The sequence below is a fragment of the Pteropus vampyrus genome, unplaced genomic scaffold (genome assembly GCF_000151845.1).
Source record: "Pteropus vampyrus isolate Shadow unplaced genomic scaffold, Pvam_2.0 Scaffold365, whole genome shotgun sequence".
Taxonomy (NCBI): Eukaryota; Metazoa; Chordata; class Mammalia; order Chiroptera; family Pteropodidae; genus Pteropus; species Pteropus vampyrus.
Window position 1 is genome coordinate 1,039,285 of NW_011889146.1, and position 17,591 is coordinate 1,056,875.

General features: G+C 35.8%; 1 protein-coding gene and 1 pseudogene across 1 annotated transcript in view; one reads left to right on the top strand and one right to left on the bottom strand.

Moving 5' to 3' along the window:
* Positions 1–17,591, bottom strand: part of DDX10 (DEAD-box helicase 10) — a 235,723-nt gene that overhangs the window by 125,064 nt on the left and 93,068 nt on the right. The window lies entirely within an intron of this gene.
* LOC105305120 lies at positions 12,086–13,495 on the top strand (annotated as a pseudogene).

A 17,591-nucleotide genomic window follows, 5' to 3' on the forward strand; every position in this document is an offset into this window, starting at 1 on the left:
GGATTCTACTTGATCTACAACAGGCCCTACTGTACTCAACACACACTATTCTATTTTGGGGGTTTTGACTACAAATAAACCTACTAAAACAGTGCCATGTTGAGAATGTCTTTATTTTTCTTTTCCAAACTTCCCAAAGCTCCCTTTAATAGGTATCTCTACATAATAACATTCTCAAGATCACAGTTCTACTGTTAATAGTGGTAAAAGAATGTTGATAGCTGATAGCATAAATACTGGTTAATAGCACAGGCTTAGGAGTTAAAAGGACCTGGATTTGAATTATAACTTTGCTATTTACTCGTATTTATTTAGCAGTGTCTAGCAAAACAAATAAACAAAATATCCCAATCAAATTTTTATGAGGAAATGGGGAAAAGGCTATGGCTTATAGTGGCTAGATACATTATAAAGGGGCAATAAAAGTGTGAAGAATGTATTCACACAGGAGAAAATGGGAGCTGCTTTAATAATGCCACAGCAATCAAACACAGAAACTAATGCCACTTCACATTTGTACAATACAGGCTATCAATATTTCCTTTTGTTGTAATAACTATGTATAGTGTCATTTGGATACTAGACCAGCTGGGAGGATCTCTTCATAAATTACATAAATATCTAACCACTATGCTGTACTATACCAGAAACTAATATAAAATAATAGTGAATGTCAACTGTAATTGAAAAATTATAAAAAATAATGAAAATCCAAAACAGGAGTAATTTATCAGGCTAATAAATCCATTTGTGAAGACACTAAAATCAAATTAAACGAAATCGACAAGAGACAAAATATATTTCCACTTGTGCTTTTACTTGATTTGAACAGGCTACAAAAGAAAATTGAGGCTATCAGTAGTTAAGAAACTTGCCTGTGTTCAGAAAACAAAACACTGTATATTCAAGATTCACAGGTTTTCTGACACCTAGTCCAGCAGAGTTCTCTCTACACACACCAAGCTACTTCCAATCCTGGAATCGTTTAACATTTCACAAGTTCAGACACTTTGAAAACATGGTTCTAAACACATTCAAAACATTTATCTCAAGCTTTGAGAGGAGGATGTGAGGGTGATCGGGCTGCGACATCTGTCACCCCACTGATCACCAGGGTTGATTCAGCTGATCTGGCTGGCTAGGCGGGTGTTCCCTTCCTCCCTCACCGCTCCATGTATGTCCCTCCCGAAGCTGCGCACTTGGGTCAAAGAGGACGACCTTCCCGGATAGAGGAGAAGACCATTCTTCTGTCAATGGTATAGGAGTAGCTGCGACCCGCTGCTACAAACTCCAAACAAGCTCTCAAGCTTTGAGAGGAGAAAGACAAGCCAACAGAACAGAAACCTACTGCTGATTCCACAGCCATTTATAAAATAGTCAATTTGTCCTTTCTCTTCATAATTTAGGCAGGTATAAAGTGAAGATAAAAAATTTTTAATTCTAATATTGTTATAAAATTATAATCTAGCTAAATATTTCCTTAAATTTCAAACAATCACACTCTGGCATTCAAAGTACCTATTCTGACATTCCAAAGTACATAATCTAACAACTGCAGAGTCTTTTCTATGAAAAAAAGATACCTATAATCATCTTCCAAAGTCTGAGAAAGAGGTGTTTAAGAAGAGTATACATTTTTACATTTTATACATCTGAACTTCAACAGGGTCTGTGGTTCTACCAACTCAAAAGATTAACTCTTTATGAACATAAGTATATATCCGACAAAATGACATCAAATAATATCCGTTTCCATCTCTACATACTGAACAGATAGGGGGTGCAAAAAAAATAGAGAAAAATTCCTTTATCACCTGGATGAGAAATCAATTTCTAAAGCAAATACTTAAAGGGCAGAGCAAATATATAAAGAATAATTCATAGTAAGTAATGTATAGTAGAAATTATCCACTGAGAAAATGGAATAGACAACACAAACTATAAATACTGCAAAAATGAATTATTCAAATAAATGGTTCGACCCTATTTTCCCCCAACAAAATCAGGCAATAGTATCATCTCATACTGTTTTCCTGTCCATTATGTCTGTCAATAATAAATCAATAAAAATTTAATTTCTTTTAAATCTGACACTAATAAATGTCCTAAAAATCCATATTGATAGGGTCTCACTAGGAGCACTTAGTTCAATTTAGGCAGGAAAAACATCCACACAGGTAAAAAGAACAAAAGAAGTGCTGAAGTGTGATAGAGCACCAACTGGGGGACAGGGCAGAAAACATCAAGATAATTATTTTAAGGAGGAAAGCATATTCAAATATCAGAAAAGGAAATAAACAATGTGGACTAAAGTCACACTGAAAAAAATGAAGCTGAACTACTTTTAAAAAGTCAAAAATCCTCTCAGTATCTCTATCTATCTATATTCCACTAATAAATATTGGACATCAACTCTGTATCAGGCATGGTGCAGAGTCCTGGGGTGTGGAAATGTATAAGAAAGACATTGTATCTCTCTAGAAGCCAAGCCTAAAGGAGATACTGAATACACAAATAATTACAATGTGACGAATGCTCTAGAAGAGTGTGATAAAAACTTAGACTAGACTTTACTCATTAGGGGTCTCAAAAGAAAAGTAACCCCTAATGCCCTAAAGCATCCACTGACAATAAGGAATTAATACCTAGAATGGTAACAGTCACATACCACTCTCTGGAAAATTGAAAAACACTCACACAAATCATTGAGGTCTGAGGTTCGGATATGGAACCCTGGCCGACAAAAGCCTCAATCAATAGGGAGATTTCACCAGATATAGAGAAACAAGAATAAGGTATCCCAGGCAGGGAGAATCATATTTGCTAGGCCAAGGACAGAGTATGCCATATTTAGAGAATTCTAGGTCATTTGGTGGAGATGGAGACAAAGGGTAAAAGTGAATGGGGAGAGAATTAGAGTCCTGCAAGAGATAGGACAAGGATTTAGTTATGCAACAGACTGCAAAACACTTAGTATGGCACAGTAAGGACTTTGGAATTCATATAAAGAATAGGAACACAGTCTGGAGGTGTGAAGTGATCTGATTTGTCCCGAAGAGCTTCTGAGGATGGTTCTGGTTCACAGACACCAAAAACTTACCCTTTCAGGAGACTATCATATTTACCACACAGTAAAATAGAAGAAGAAAGTTCTGTTTAAATTGAAGTGTCAACTTTTGAAAATTGTTTTACTATATAATAAGAAAAGTAAACTTTGTCACCCACATTCCTATCAATGACTAAAAGAACTTCAAAGAAATATTTTTCAGATCATCTGGTTGATCATGAGTCCACAAAGATATTACATTAAATAGCTCTTCAATGAAAAAACACATATATCACAAAGACTGCAAAGAAAAGGCTATTCCTAAAAAAGCAGACAGTTATTGAATCAGTATACTTATTAACTGGAAACAAATTGGGTCTGAGATGGAATTGTACTTTAAAGTATTATGAAAACCCAGGCACTATCAATACTTAGAGGCAACTCAATAAATGGGAAACAAGTGTAGGGGAGGTAAAAGTTCTCGTCTACCATTTTAGGGTCTCCAGCTGAGGCTGAGCATTAAACTAAGACAGATTCATAAGAGAAAGGCATACACATTTTACTCAGTAATTTTTTATGTACATGGGAGCCTTCACAAGGAAAATGAAGACCTAAAGAAGTTAGGGCTGAAAGCTTACATATTAGGTTGGACAAAGAGTATAGGAGCCCTCCCTTATCCAGAGAGGATATGTTCCAAGACCCCCAGTGGATGACTGAAATAATAGATGGTACTGAAACCTATATACGCTATTTTTTTTCCTACATATACATACTTACGATAACATTTAACTTAGAAATTATGCAGAGTAAAAGATTAACAATAACTTAATAAAATAGAATTATAACAATATACTATAAAAAGTTATACAAACGGCTTTGGCGTTAAGTAAAATAAGGGTTACTTGCACTGTGATACTGTGACAGTGGATCTGATAACCAAAACAGCTACTAAGTGACTAAATGAGCAGGTAGCAGAATGGCATGCAATTTAAAACATTATGATTGTTTATATCTGAAATTTTCATTTAATATTTTCACCATGATTGACCATGGGAAACTGAAACCATGGAAAGTGAAACTGTGTATAAGGGGGGACAACTATAGTAAATTGTGACAATGTGATAAGACAAAAAGGTTTGTCTAGAGCAGTTAATTGTAGAAAAGTGACTAGGAAGATACTAGTTTAACAAGGTTGGTTTGTACAGATTCTTCTCAACCTCTGCTTCCCATCTCTAGTGATAACAATGACTTTCTCCTGCTATAGATAAGGCACCTTTCATATTGACATTTTATCTCTTGCTTTCAGGAAGAAAAAGGTAGCTGCCTTGCATCTATTTTTGTTTATGTGCCTTTACTCAAAATAACCCTTACGCCAAAAATATTTATGCATATTTGGGGGTGGCATATTCTGCTACCCTACACAAGCAAACCCAAGCAAAGTTGAAATTTCAGAAGCCTCAGAATCTGTTTTTTTCCCCATCCTATCTGAGAAAATACAGTAATTCTTCTAAGATATCTAATATCCTCTTCCCATATAGAATCTGCTCTTAAAACAAGAACTGATATTCAGTCTTAGAAAAGGAAATTCTGACACACGCTACGACACGGATGAATCTTGAGGACATGACGCTAAGTGAAATAAGCCAGTCTCAAAAGACAGATATTGTATGATTCTTCTTACATGAGGTATCTACAGTAGCCAAATTCATAGTAACATAGCAGACTGGTGGTTGCCAATGGCTGGACTAAAGAGAAAATGTGGCATTATTATTGAATGAGTATAAGGTTTGTTTTCCAAGATGAAAAAGGGAAGACTGGTTGCACAAATATGTGAATATACTTAACTATACTGAAAATGGTTAAGATAGGAAATTTTGTGTTATGTGAGTTTTATCATAATAAAAAATTTTTTTTGAAAATAAAAATTTTATTAATAAAACTTTAATAAAATTTCATTAAGACTGAAATGGTGAAAACTGAGAATGAATCCATGTCCCAAGAAGATAAAACCAAAAGAACTTTTATTGAAGAATAAGAGCTCAAGAGTCTTTTATTCTATAAGCACTGAAAGTTTTGGGGGCAAAACATTAATAAACAGTTGACCCTGGACCAACACCGGTCTGAATTATATAGGTCTGCTTATACACAGATTTTTTTCAATAAATACTGTAAATGTAGTTTCTCTTCCTTATGATTTTCTGAAAATTTTATTTTCTCTACCTTACTTTATTGTAAAAATACAGTATATAATACATATATGAAATACATGTTAATCAACTATGTTATTGGTAAGACTTCAAGTCTACAGTAGGCTGTTAGTAGCTAAGTTCTGAGGAAGTGAAAAGTCATATGCAGATTTTTATTGGGGGGCAGTGGTCGGCACGCAGACCTCTGTGTTGTTCAAAGGTCAACTGTAGTTGAAATGTTTTTAGTAAGATTAATATGACATCAACATATTAAAATATATTAGATGGAAGTAGGGAGTCAAGTGAAACATTTCAGAAAAACTGGAAGAAAAAAGAATTCAAGTGATCAGCTCAACAATGAAGCTGGTAAGGTTTCTAGCTTGAGTAAGAGGAAGAATGCAGCTTGGGTCTGCTGCTTTGGGATAATTAAAGAGTGGCGGAACAAGCAAATAAAGGGGCTATAAAATGCTCAAGATACAGAATGAGGTCCTTTCTATTGCTAATCAGCCCTCCGGCCATTTACCAGGAATCAAAGAATTGCTTTATTTATTTATACCTTTCTTCCTCTAAAAAAATCTGAAAAGTTCAGCAAATAACCACTGTTCTGTTACTTGCTATTGGCCAAGCACAGTGGGAGTACTGACACTCCCTCAGCTGTGATAATGACATAGCTCTCCTTATAAATTACACAAGAAATGCATCTGAAAGATTTTAGAAATAAAACTGTGCTAACACCAGTCATATGGTAAATGTACTAGGTAAGCCCATATTTACTAGATAGATCTCTATCTCCTAGATCTTTTTGTAATAGAAAATCAATTATATATTTTGTTATATCCTAATGGCAGATTCCTTTGCATTCATCTCTATGGCAGCATGGGAGAAAGGCTTGGTATGTGGTTAAAAGAAAGCCCTAAATCAGATAAAAGTACTAAAAGAACCCTTCGCCTTTTACATGCCAAAAGACCAGAATCATCTGAAACATATTAAGAATGTGAATAATAAAACTGAAATATTTGTCACATTACAGAGACAAACTATTTTTCATAAAAAAGGCTAAATTTGCCATTCCAGATGAGAATTCTATGCTTTTTTGTTTTAACTATTATTGAATTCTATATGAGATAGTTACCAGAATAATAAGTCAACTTATGCTAGGTTCCAAGATTTCTATCCACTATTGCTTAGTCCAATTTAATTCAAGACTGTGGAAGTGACAAAGATGAATAACGATCATTGTCCCAAAAAGTAGACTGTCCACTGGAAGGTGAAGGCATAAAACACAAGTAGCTATACAACGAAGCTAAACAATAAAGGTCATTAAGAATAAGAATATTTCTGCCATCAAAAACAAACAAAAAACATATAAACAATGGTTTTATTGAAAATCAATGAACCTAAACCTAGATCTTCGAAAAGTCAATAAAGTTGAAAAGTCTTTTTTTCAGGAAAAAAGACATTCATAATATCAGGAATGAGAGAAAATGAATATCACGACAGATCATACAGGCATTAAAATGCTAATAACAGAATATTATTAAACACTTTATGTCAAAAAATTCAGTAACTTAAGTAGAATGGATTAATTTCTTGAAAGGTACAAACTACTGAAGGTCATTTAAGAAAAAAATACATAACCTTAAAAGCCCTATATTTATTAGAGAAAAATAATTTGTTTTAAAATCTACCCAACACAGAACATTCCCAGACACAGATGACTTCACTGGTGAACTGTACCAAACATTTGAGATATAAATAATAACACTACACAAATTTGTGCAAAATACTGAAAGAACACTCTCCAAATCATTCTATGAGTCAAGCATTTAAATTACCGATACCCAAACCAGAAAAGAAAAAAGAACAGGACAAGACCAAAAGGTCTCATAAACATAAAGGTAAAAATCTTTTGCACAATATTTGCACCTTGAACCAAGTAATAAATAAAAAGAATTATGATCAAAAAAGGTATATTCCAAGGCATGCAAAGCTGATTTAACATTCAAAAATCAATAGTTTACCATATTAACAAACTAATCCTCCCCTGCTAAAAAAACAAATGATTGTCTTAACAAAAGCAGAAAAGACATTTGATAAAATTCAAATCCATTCATGATAAAAACTGGGAATAAAGGGAAAAGAAACCCCTTCAACTCATAAAGAACACCTAAAAATCCTAGAGGCAACATCCTACTTAATTAATGCTGAGATGCTGGATGCCTTATTCTAAGATCAGGAAAAAAAAGCTGTCATCACTTGTAGTCGACATTGTTCAAGAGTTCTTAGTCAGTGAAGTAAGACAAGAAAAAGAAATCAAGAGCATACAGACTGGTAAGAATAAAGGAAAATTATCCTTAATCCAAGATTATGATTTTCAATGTGAAAATTCTTAAGAAATCTATTAAAAAGCTACTAAAACTAACAAGTGAGTTATCAAGGTCACAAGACAGGAGGTCAATATATTGTTATTTCCATGTAAAAGTAATACACAATTGAAAATAGAAAAATTTTAAAATACCAATTATAATAGGACTCCCCCCAAAATTTAGAAGTGTAGACTAATTCCAGCATGCATAGAACTAAACTGAGCTATTTTACTGAAGTAAAGATATACTTGCATAGCACTGACCCCTGTCAAGACATGAAATGTACTACTTGATAATGTTGCTTTGTACTGATGGGTTCGAAGTGAGTTTTAGCGCGGTTAACATCAGACTGTCAGCAATGTCTATTTGATATGAGATTTGAGGATCTGCATGTGGTCTCAGTGAAATACCACAGAGGGCTCCACTACTAGGAGGGTTACATGAAAAAGACTATGCTACGTGACCAACATATAAGGATTATCAGCCTAGACTCCATTTGGGGGTGCCATGGGTCTGCATACACACAAGTGTACCCAATCTGAGGAAGAAAAAAAAAAGTGTGTCCATATGACCAACAGAGAGGACAAGGGTCATATCTATCCCCTCTAGACTCCTTGCTCTGAGGGAGCCTCTGGATGCAATGCATATCTTTAATGTTCTAATTCTGTTGCTATATTTCATCCTTTCCTTTCAACAAATATCTAAGCCTTGTTATCTGGAGCCCTTGAGTCTTCCCTCAGTAATGAAACCCTAGCTGGCCTGCAACCATTATTAAACAATAAATTTAATAAAATGTGTGCAAGACTTGTACATTGAAAACTATTAAATACTGCTTAAAGAACTAAATAAATGGATATATAGGATCGGCAAATTGATCAATAGATTCAGTACAGTCCGTATCAAAATTCTAGCAAAATTTTTCATAGTATTTAAAATATTATAAAATGTATATGGAAATGCAAAGAACCTAGAATAGTTAGAACTTTGAAAAAAAGAACAAATGTTGGAAGACTTACATTGATTTCAAGATTGACTATGGTAATCAATAGAATGTAATACTGGCACAGGATAAATGGATAATAAAGGAACAAAACACATATTCCAGAAACATACCCAAATGAATATGGTCAATTGATTTTCAAAAAAGGTGCCAAGAAAATTCAATGAAGAGAAGATGATCGCTTCAACAAATGTTGCTGAAACAATTTGATATTCATATGCAAACAAATGAACTTTGAAACTTCTCACACACCATATACAAAAATTAACTCAAAATGGGTCACATGCCTAATCAAGAGCTAAAAATAAAAAGCTTCTAGACAAAAATATAAGAGTCTTTGTGACATTATTTTGGCAAAGTTCTTTTTTTTTTTTACCTAAAACACAAAAGAAATGAACCACAAAATTAAAAAACTGATAAACTGGACTTCCATCAAAACGAAGAGCTTTGTGCTTCATTTCCATGAAGAAAGTGAAAAGACAACCCACAGAACAGGAGGATAAAAGACAACTCACAAAACAGGAGGATATATTTACAAACTATGTGTCAGATAGGAAACATCTCAAATATATAATCTTAAAACCAAGTATTATAAACAACACAATTTTTTTTTAAATGGTAGATTTGAATAGACACTTCATCAGAGAAGACACAGAAATGGCAAATAAGCACATGAAGGATGTCAACACCATTAGTCACTAGGGATATGCAAATTAAAACAGCAATGAGATGCCTTTACTCCCACAAGAATAGCTAAAATTTTTTCTTAAAGACAGAAATTACAAAAACTGGCAAAAACACAGGACAATGGAACTCTCATACACTGCTGAGTAAACCACTTTGGAAAACAGTTTGGGAATTTAAAATTTTAAGCACTCACTACCGTATAACCCAACGATCTTACTCTACTATTTAATACTTCAGTATTTACTAAAGAGAAATGAAAAACAATGTTCACAGAAAGGCTTGTACTTGAATATTCATAACGGGTTTATTCATAATAGCCAAAAACTAGTACAGAAACAAGTTTTCCTTTCTGGAAAAGGCAAAACTCTAGTAAAAGAAAACAGATCAGCAGTTACCAGGGGCTAAGGACAGGGACAGGAGATTAAATGCAAAGGTAAACAAGAGAACTTTTAGAAATAATGGAAATGTTCTATTTTGATTATGATAATGTGAAAAGACTGCAAGCAAATATTTGCCAAAATTCACTGAATTATATACTGAACATTACTGGATTTTATTTTACATACTTTATACTTCGCTAAAGCTGATTTTAAAAAGAAAATGTAGTCACTTTAAATAATCTTTTTTTTTTTTTTTCATGACTTTCCATTTTAGGCAGGATTTGGCAGGGATGGTTTATCCACACTCCATGCAGATCGGCTAGGGCAGCTTGACTGGGGGCTGAAGGATCCACTTTTAAGATCACTCACATGGCAGCAAGCTGGTGTCAGCTGTAAGCTGGGAGCTTAGCTAGAGCTGCAGGACAGGTTTCAATGAGTTCTCTCTCAAAGCATTGTGGCTTCAGTTCCAAAAGCTCTGTCACTTTTTATGACATGGTCTAGAAGGTCACATTAGTGACCTTCCACCATAGTCACAGCCTGCTCAAAGTCTATTGGAGGAACACAGACTCTCACGCCTCTTCATGGGAGTATCAAAGTCACATTTTAAAGCAGTGTGTGTGAGATGGGAGATAGTTTTCCGACCATCTTGCAAAAAAAGCAATCTACCATATTGGTTTTTTATTCTGTAGATAAGTGGGAGTATTAGAGCAATGCAAAAATGATACGATCCTATATATTTTAGGATGATAACTCCAGCAGCACTATAGGATATAGAGATTGAAAAAGATATGTGGGTAGAAGGACAGGAACGGAGAAACTATTAAGGTGGAATTTCAAGAATCAAAGGAAAAGAAACCCTCAAGTTGTACAAAGTCTGTGAGTAAAAGTAACAAGGACACAAGGTTGCCAGAGACATTATATGAATACAAGTGAAAAGTCTTGGCAACTAGTGCATGTGGGTAAACTAGGATCCTCTGGAAAATGATGATGCCGTTAATCAAGACAAAGTTTAGGAAGGACAGTAATAAATTCTCTTTGGCACACATTGGAGACGGTAGAATGCATTTGAAAATAACAAAGACGAAAGCCACAACAAAGAGCACATTTTATATAACCCACTAAGAAGAGACACAATTCTAATAATAAAGAGGTGGCTACATCTTGAAAGAAGGCAACATAGATGATTATATTTACCTAAAAGACTTTATTTGAACACAAAATGACTAAAAAGTATACTTTTAATTACCCTTGCTTCCTATCAAACCAAAACATTGTAGTTCACTGGGTTAATAAAACTGCCTATTTGAAGCTTTGTTTCTAAGGCCGGCAGTAGGAACAATTTATATAGCTCTTTTTTAAGTGATAATAGTGGTCATACATGAATTTAAAACATAGCATTTCTTTTAAACTTTAAATCATCTGTAGCAGGGCAGACACCACTTGTGAATTCTTCTCTCTTAATTCCTTGCTAAAAGAACTCCTTCCTGCCTTCTTCAGCTATTGAATGGCTCTACCGCTTCAGGACAGGTGGGTTTACAATTCCTACAGTAAATCTTACTTGGTTTAACTTAGTGTTCTCAATCCTAGGGAGCTGTACACAGTAGAATCAACTGGAAACTTTTGAAAGACCAATGCCTGGACACCCTCTCTCACCCATTCTGATTTAATTGGTCTGGAGTTATAGCATCTTCTAATTACGAGACAAGTCTAAGGACAAAAGTCAACTCAATAAACACTAAGGTTGTCAGAGCAGAAAGATGGAGAGAATCTTGATTTTGACAGCACTGTTGAATTAACGCTAGAACTGTCTTTCATCCAGATTTCTCTTTATATAAAATGACAAATTTCCCTCATTGTTTAAGCCACTTCTGACTATTTTCTGTTACTGGCAGTGAAAAATATCCTACATGTTACACCTGGCAATACAATTTTCAGGATAAAAGTCTGGCTTTTTAAACAGAAAGCAGAACTCTGCTCTGCTGACAAAGGACAAGCCAAATTTATGTGAGCCAGCAAAGAATGATGTCGTTTGGGTGTACACGAAAATATCTTTTCTCACAGCTTATGTGACTATTTGAACAGAGAAGTATGTGTCTGCTCATTTATCTCTTCAAATAACTAGAGCAGCAGTCCCCAACCTTTTTGGCACCAGGGGCCAGTGATCCTATGAGAATCTAATGGCTGATGATCTGAGGTAGAGCTGAGGTGGTGATGCTAGCGCTGGGGAGTGACTGCAAATACAGATGAAGCTTGGCTCGCTGGCCCACCACTCACCTCCTGCTGTGTGGCTCAGTTCCTAACAGGCCATGGACTGGTACTGGTCCATGGCCCAAGGGTTGGGGACCCGTGGACTAGAGGTTCTTCTCTGAAACCGAATGACGTGGTAGTATACAAGACAATATCATCTTGCATATATATTTTTTACAAGTGGTTTAAGAGATATCTCCCAGATATACCTATAACATTAATCTGAAATAAATAGGCACGTTCTCAAAAACCAAATGAAACTATATAAATGACATAATCTTATTTGTTCTGCTCATCAATTCAAACTACCTAAACACATTGAAAGTAATTGCTACCAATCCATGCAGCTGGTGGATACTCCTCAGCTTTGGCTCTGATTTACAGCACAACATTCTGCTTTTCTTCTCTGAAAAAAACACCAAATGGTGTATAACACCAGCAGGAGAGCCCTACAATAAGAGGCCAAGGTGGCTTCCACAGAGGCTTCAGCAGTAATGTCGGGATCAGGGTCACAGCCATGTAGTTTGATGAGGCAAGGCCGAGGACAAGGAGTAGATCTCCATCACCAAGCTGAGCCACCCGGTCAAAAACATGAAGATTAAGTTCCTGGAAGAGATCTATCTCTTCTCTTTGCCCATCAAGGAATCTGAGATCACAAACTTTTTCCTGATGATATCTCTCAAGGTTGAGGCAGAAGATCATGCCTGTGCAAAAGCAGATCTGTGCAGGCCAGCAGACCAGGTCCAAAGCATTCATCACTGGAGATTACAACAACATGTCGGTCTGGGTGTTAAGTGCTCCAAAGAGGTAGCCACTACCATCTGCAAGGCCATCGTGCTAGCCAAGCTCCCCCATCATTCCTGTGTGGCGAGGCTGCTGGAATAACAAGATTGGCAAGCCCCACATCATCCACAGAAAGGTGACTGACTGCTACACCTCATCCCCGCCCCCAGGAGACTGGTATCATCTAGGCCCCTGTATCCAAGAAACTACTGTTGATGGCCAATATCAACAAGGGCTACACTTCAGCCAGGAGCTATAATGCCACCTTGGGCAACTTCTCTAAGGCCACCTTTGATGCTATCTCTGAGAGCTACAACTATTTCACCCCCAATCTCTCAAAAGAAACTGTATTCACCAAGTCTCCCTATCAGGAATTCACTGGTCATCTTGTAAAGACCCAGCTTCCAGCTATGGCCACCACACAGTTTTTATACACAAAAAAATAAAGTGAATTAAGCCTCTTAAAAAGAAATAAAGGATTCTGCCCCCACATTCAATCTAAGTCAATTATGCAGACCTTTCTTCATTTTGGTTTCAAAGGAATATGGACCATTTGTCACTTCCAAGATTCATCTCTCCCCATATCCTGGATTTGATCCCTCCTAAACTCCTCCTGAATCTGCTCCTCTTCACTGTCTCCACTCTCTTCATGAGGTTCACCGGCTCCCTTCCTTAGGCCTTTAAACGTGTTCACATATCCCTTTGTAAAACCTTGCACCATATATTCCTTTCCCTGCCAGTTATAGCCGCTACTCCCACACACCACCTTTTACAGGTAACCTTTTTGAACTGTAGTCCACTCATCGCTTCCATTCATTTATCAATCTACTTCAATATGGCTTCCAACTCCACTACTTTATTAAAATTGCTTTGCGAAAGGTCACTAATTATTGCCTCAATGCTAAAATTAATGACCCCTCTATGTTCTTGTATTTCCTCCTTGACTATTTTTAAGCTTCCATTAATACAAAACAATATGTTAGATACTAGATGTCCAGAAATGATTAAAACAGACCCTATGTTACAAAGTTCAGTCTAATGGGAGAAATGGTAACAGAGACAATTCTAATACTGTGTTACATTCCATGACAGAAGCCTATATATGACAGAAAAACCACAGGGAATGGGAACTGGAAATGGTTTTAAAGAAGTGATGAATAATCACACTTTTAAAGGTTTAACAGAAATCTATAATGTTGTAGACACTGAAAAAGAATATTCCAGGCAGAGAATGTGTGTATGAAGAATAGAGAAATTACCTAAACGTGGGCCATAGCAGTGGGCAGAGAGGAGGGGATGGATCTAGGAGAAACTAATTAAACTGTCAGGCAGAATTTGATATCATTGACTATTCTTCCTTTCTTGATTCACTCATCCCTCATTATCTGTGGAGGGATTGGTTCCAGGACCCCCACGAATACCAAAATTCACAGATGCTCAAGTCCCTTATATAAAATGGCATATCTGCAGACAACTATGCACATTCTCCCATATACTTTAAATCATCTCCAAATTACTTTCAATACAAAATACAATGTAAATGCTATGTAAATACTTGTTATAATCTACCATGTAGAGAATAATGACAAGAAAAAAAGTCTACCTATTCAGTACAGATGAAACCATGTAGGCCTAACTACAGTACTAACTACATCAGCAACAAAAATTTTTTTTAAATCCTTTCTTTCTACAATCAGCTAAATCCATGGATGCAAAAAGCTGCAGATGCAGCGAGTTGACCATTCTCATTCTCTCTTCTCTCTCCTCTCTCTCCTCGCTCCCTCCCTCTCTTTGTTAGATTCTTTTTCTATTCTCAAAAGTCTGTCCCCATCCCCTCCCACTCTAAATGGTCTCAGGAAGCTTTGATCCAAGTTTACTACTGGCTGGGAGCCACTGCGAATCAGATTACTGTAAAGAAAAGTTTTCATTTGTAACTTCAATGATGGTACTGTTGAGCAAAGGAATTCAGTTCTCTCCACAGAATTAGCTAAATTAATTGCTTTTATATAACTAATGTACAAACATATAAAAATAGCAGTTATAATAATATGGTGCATAAATAGTGGCCTAAGGTACACTACCAACAGATTAATAAATGCACTGAACAGAAGCAAGGAGAAAGTGATCCTGGGGAAATGAAATTGTAGAATCTAAAGTGATTTAGAAATAGTCTAACTAGAATTTAATTGCAGATGAGAAAAATTGAGCATATAAATTTTAACCATATCTAGAAGGTGTTCAAAAATGAGTGCTTAATGAATCGATGGGAGAATTTTAGTCTTGTTCTTTCTCTGAAGAATGTGGGGTCCTCTACATCCAAATTCAAATCTGAAAATATCCTACAAAACTATAAGAATCATAATTCCTAAGCAGAAATCTAAAGAAAAAAGGTGGTTTCTAAGGTAACCAAAGCCCATAACCATACTATACACACTCTAATGTATCAAAGTCATCACCTGAGCTTGTCAGAAATTAATTGGAAGCGCTGATATGTTATATTTGTGCCCTAAGGCTGCAAGCCATTAAACAAATGAACTCCATGTTCTGCATTAGCAGAATTTGCCAGTGGCTTTCTCAAGGAGAAAATGTACCTTTATGGAGGTCAAAGAGAGTATGTGAGAATAATCTCTTCTGAAGGCTGTGCTCTTAACTCCCCATGGCCAACAGGAACAAAGTCCTTATATTATTACAGAAGCAGCTTTTAAAATCTTTTAAAGAGAAATTAAAAATAGTGCAATTCAGTTGTCCTAGTAATATAGTCTTGCTAATTTTATTTCTACCAGGAAAAAAAAAAGTCTGAAAATTGTTCATCCAAGAAAGTAAACAAACAATAGGGGGAGATGACTCTTTGGTTTGCAACATTAACTATACTTTTACAACCTCTGATAACTGACAATCAAGATTCTGCTTCTCTTTTAAAGGAAAGCCATTTCAAATACAAATTGATAGACACATTTTAGAAAGCAAAACAAAAACCTTTCTTTTTTTACTCTCTGGGGGCAAGAAGAGAGAAGAGAAAGGGTCAATAGGAATAGAGTTAATCTCTCCATATAGCTCAATATTAAAAATACCATTTGGTATCTATCAAAAACAATGTTATGAAACTATAAAGTTTTTTCATTCAATCCAATTCCACTAAATGAGCCTCTTTGTAAGTTTATCAGCTGTCACCGCGTTGTAAACTGCATTTAAAATTATTTTCCTTCCTCTTGAGAATTTCATTTAATAGGCTATGTAAATTAAGTACCTTTATTTACTGCCCTATCTTAATAAAGAGAGAGCAAGTTGTCAGTAACAGAAACCTTTTTTTAACAATATAACTCAAGCATCTACATTAATAAATTGCTTGAGTCGAATACTAAGAATATATTACTTCGATGCATTGTAATAAAATAGCATCCCTTGGGATGCAGACACAAGACAAGTATATTTATGGAAGATGTGGTAAACTAGGAAAATTACGAATCCAATTAGGACTAGATAAAGACCTCCAATACAAAGCTTTTTAGAGCTCTTGATTATTCAGATAAAAACTATACTGAAAAACAAACCAAGTAATACAGTTTGCTGCCATAAACAAACAGACTAGACCGAAAGGGAAGGGGTAGCGGGGGAGATCCAGAAACCACTCCTCCAAGTCATCTCAAAAGTATTTCCTTTTGATATACAAACACAGGAAAACAGGATATTTTATATTTTGGAGACTTGAGTCAGCATCAAGTAAGTACATGGTTGTATTATAAAGTCTATTCTATTATCTTTAACTTCAGCTACTCTGTGCTGTGCTCTGCTATTTATAGTTGTCCCTCTTTGTTTCATTAGTGACATAGAATACCTATTAAAAGAGGCAATCCAGCTGTAAACTGGCATTTTGTTTTTGGAAAGCAAGATGACAAAACATCAATATCTATGCTCACACTACTCATCTCCTCACCTACCATTAAATGTCCACTCTTTTCCCAGTGCTTTCAATAAACTGTAAGAAGAACGGTATACCAACGCAATGAAATACTGTGCAACTATCAAGACCATATGAATAATTTTTAAGTGAAAAAGAAACCCTCAAATTGATATTGCGAGCTCTAGTTCTGGAAATGGCAGAATACTTTAGTACAGACTAGCAATTCCACAGAGGAAAATTTTACACTCTACACAAACTATATTAAACAACTCTGAGAGCAACCAAAATCAGGCAGAAACAAAAGGGAATTATCAAGAGAAAAGGAAATCGTGCTGGGTGAAATCTCCATTTTATTAGTTTTCTATTGCTGCACAACAAATAACCACAAAGCCAGCCACTTAAAACATCACTCATTTAATAACTCACAATTCTGTGAGTCAGAAATCTACCTAGCATGGCTAGATAACCCCCTCTGCTTAGAGTTATCACAAGGCTGAAATCAAAACATTGGCTAGGCCAAGTTCTCATCTAGAACCTCTGGAGAAAAATGTTCTTTCCAAGTTCACGCAGTTTGTTGGCAGAATCTAGTTCCTTGTGATTGTAGGACTGAGGTCCCTGTTTCCTTGCTGGCTGTCAGCCAGGGACATCTCTCAATTTCTTAAGACAGCAATTTTTAAGCCACGGCATGTCAAATCCTCCTTGTGCTCTGAATTTCTGGAGTTCCTCTTCTACCAGCCAGAGACAACTCTCTGCTTTTAAAAGATCTCATTAGCATAGTTAGGCCCTCAAGATAATCCCCCAATCTGAAGGTAAACTGTTCCACATAAGAGAGCAATCAAAGGGATAATCACGGGCACAAAGGATTAGGGCATGGAATCCTGAGGGGCCATTTTTAGCATTCTCCCTACCACAGCTTTCACCCTGAGGAGACTCCAATCCACCCAGTATGGACTGCTAGTCCTGAAGCAGAAAACCAGGAATCTTATGAGGAGTCA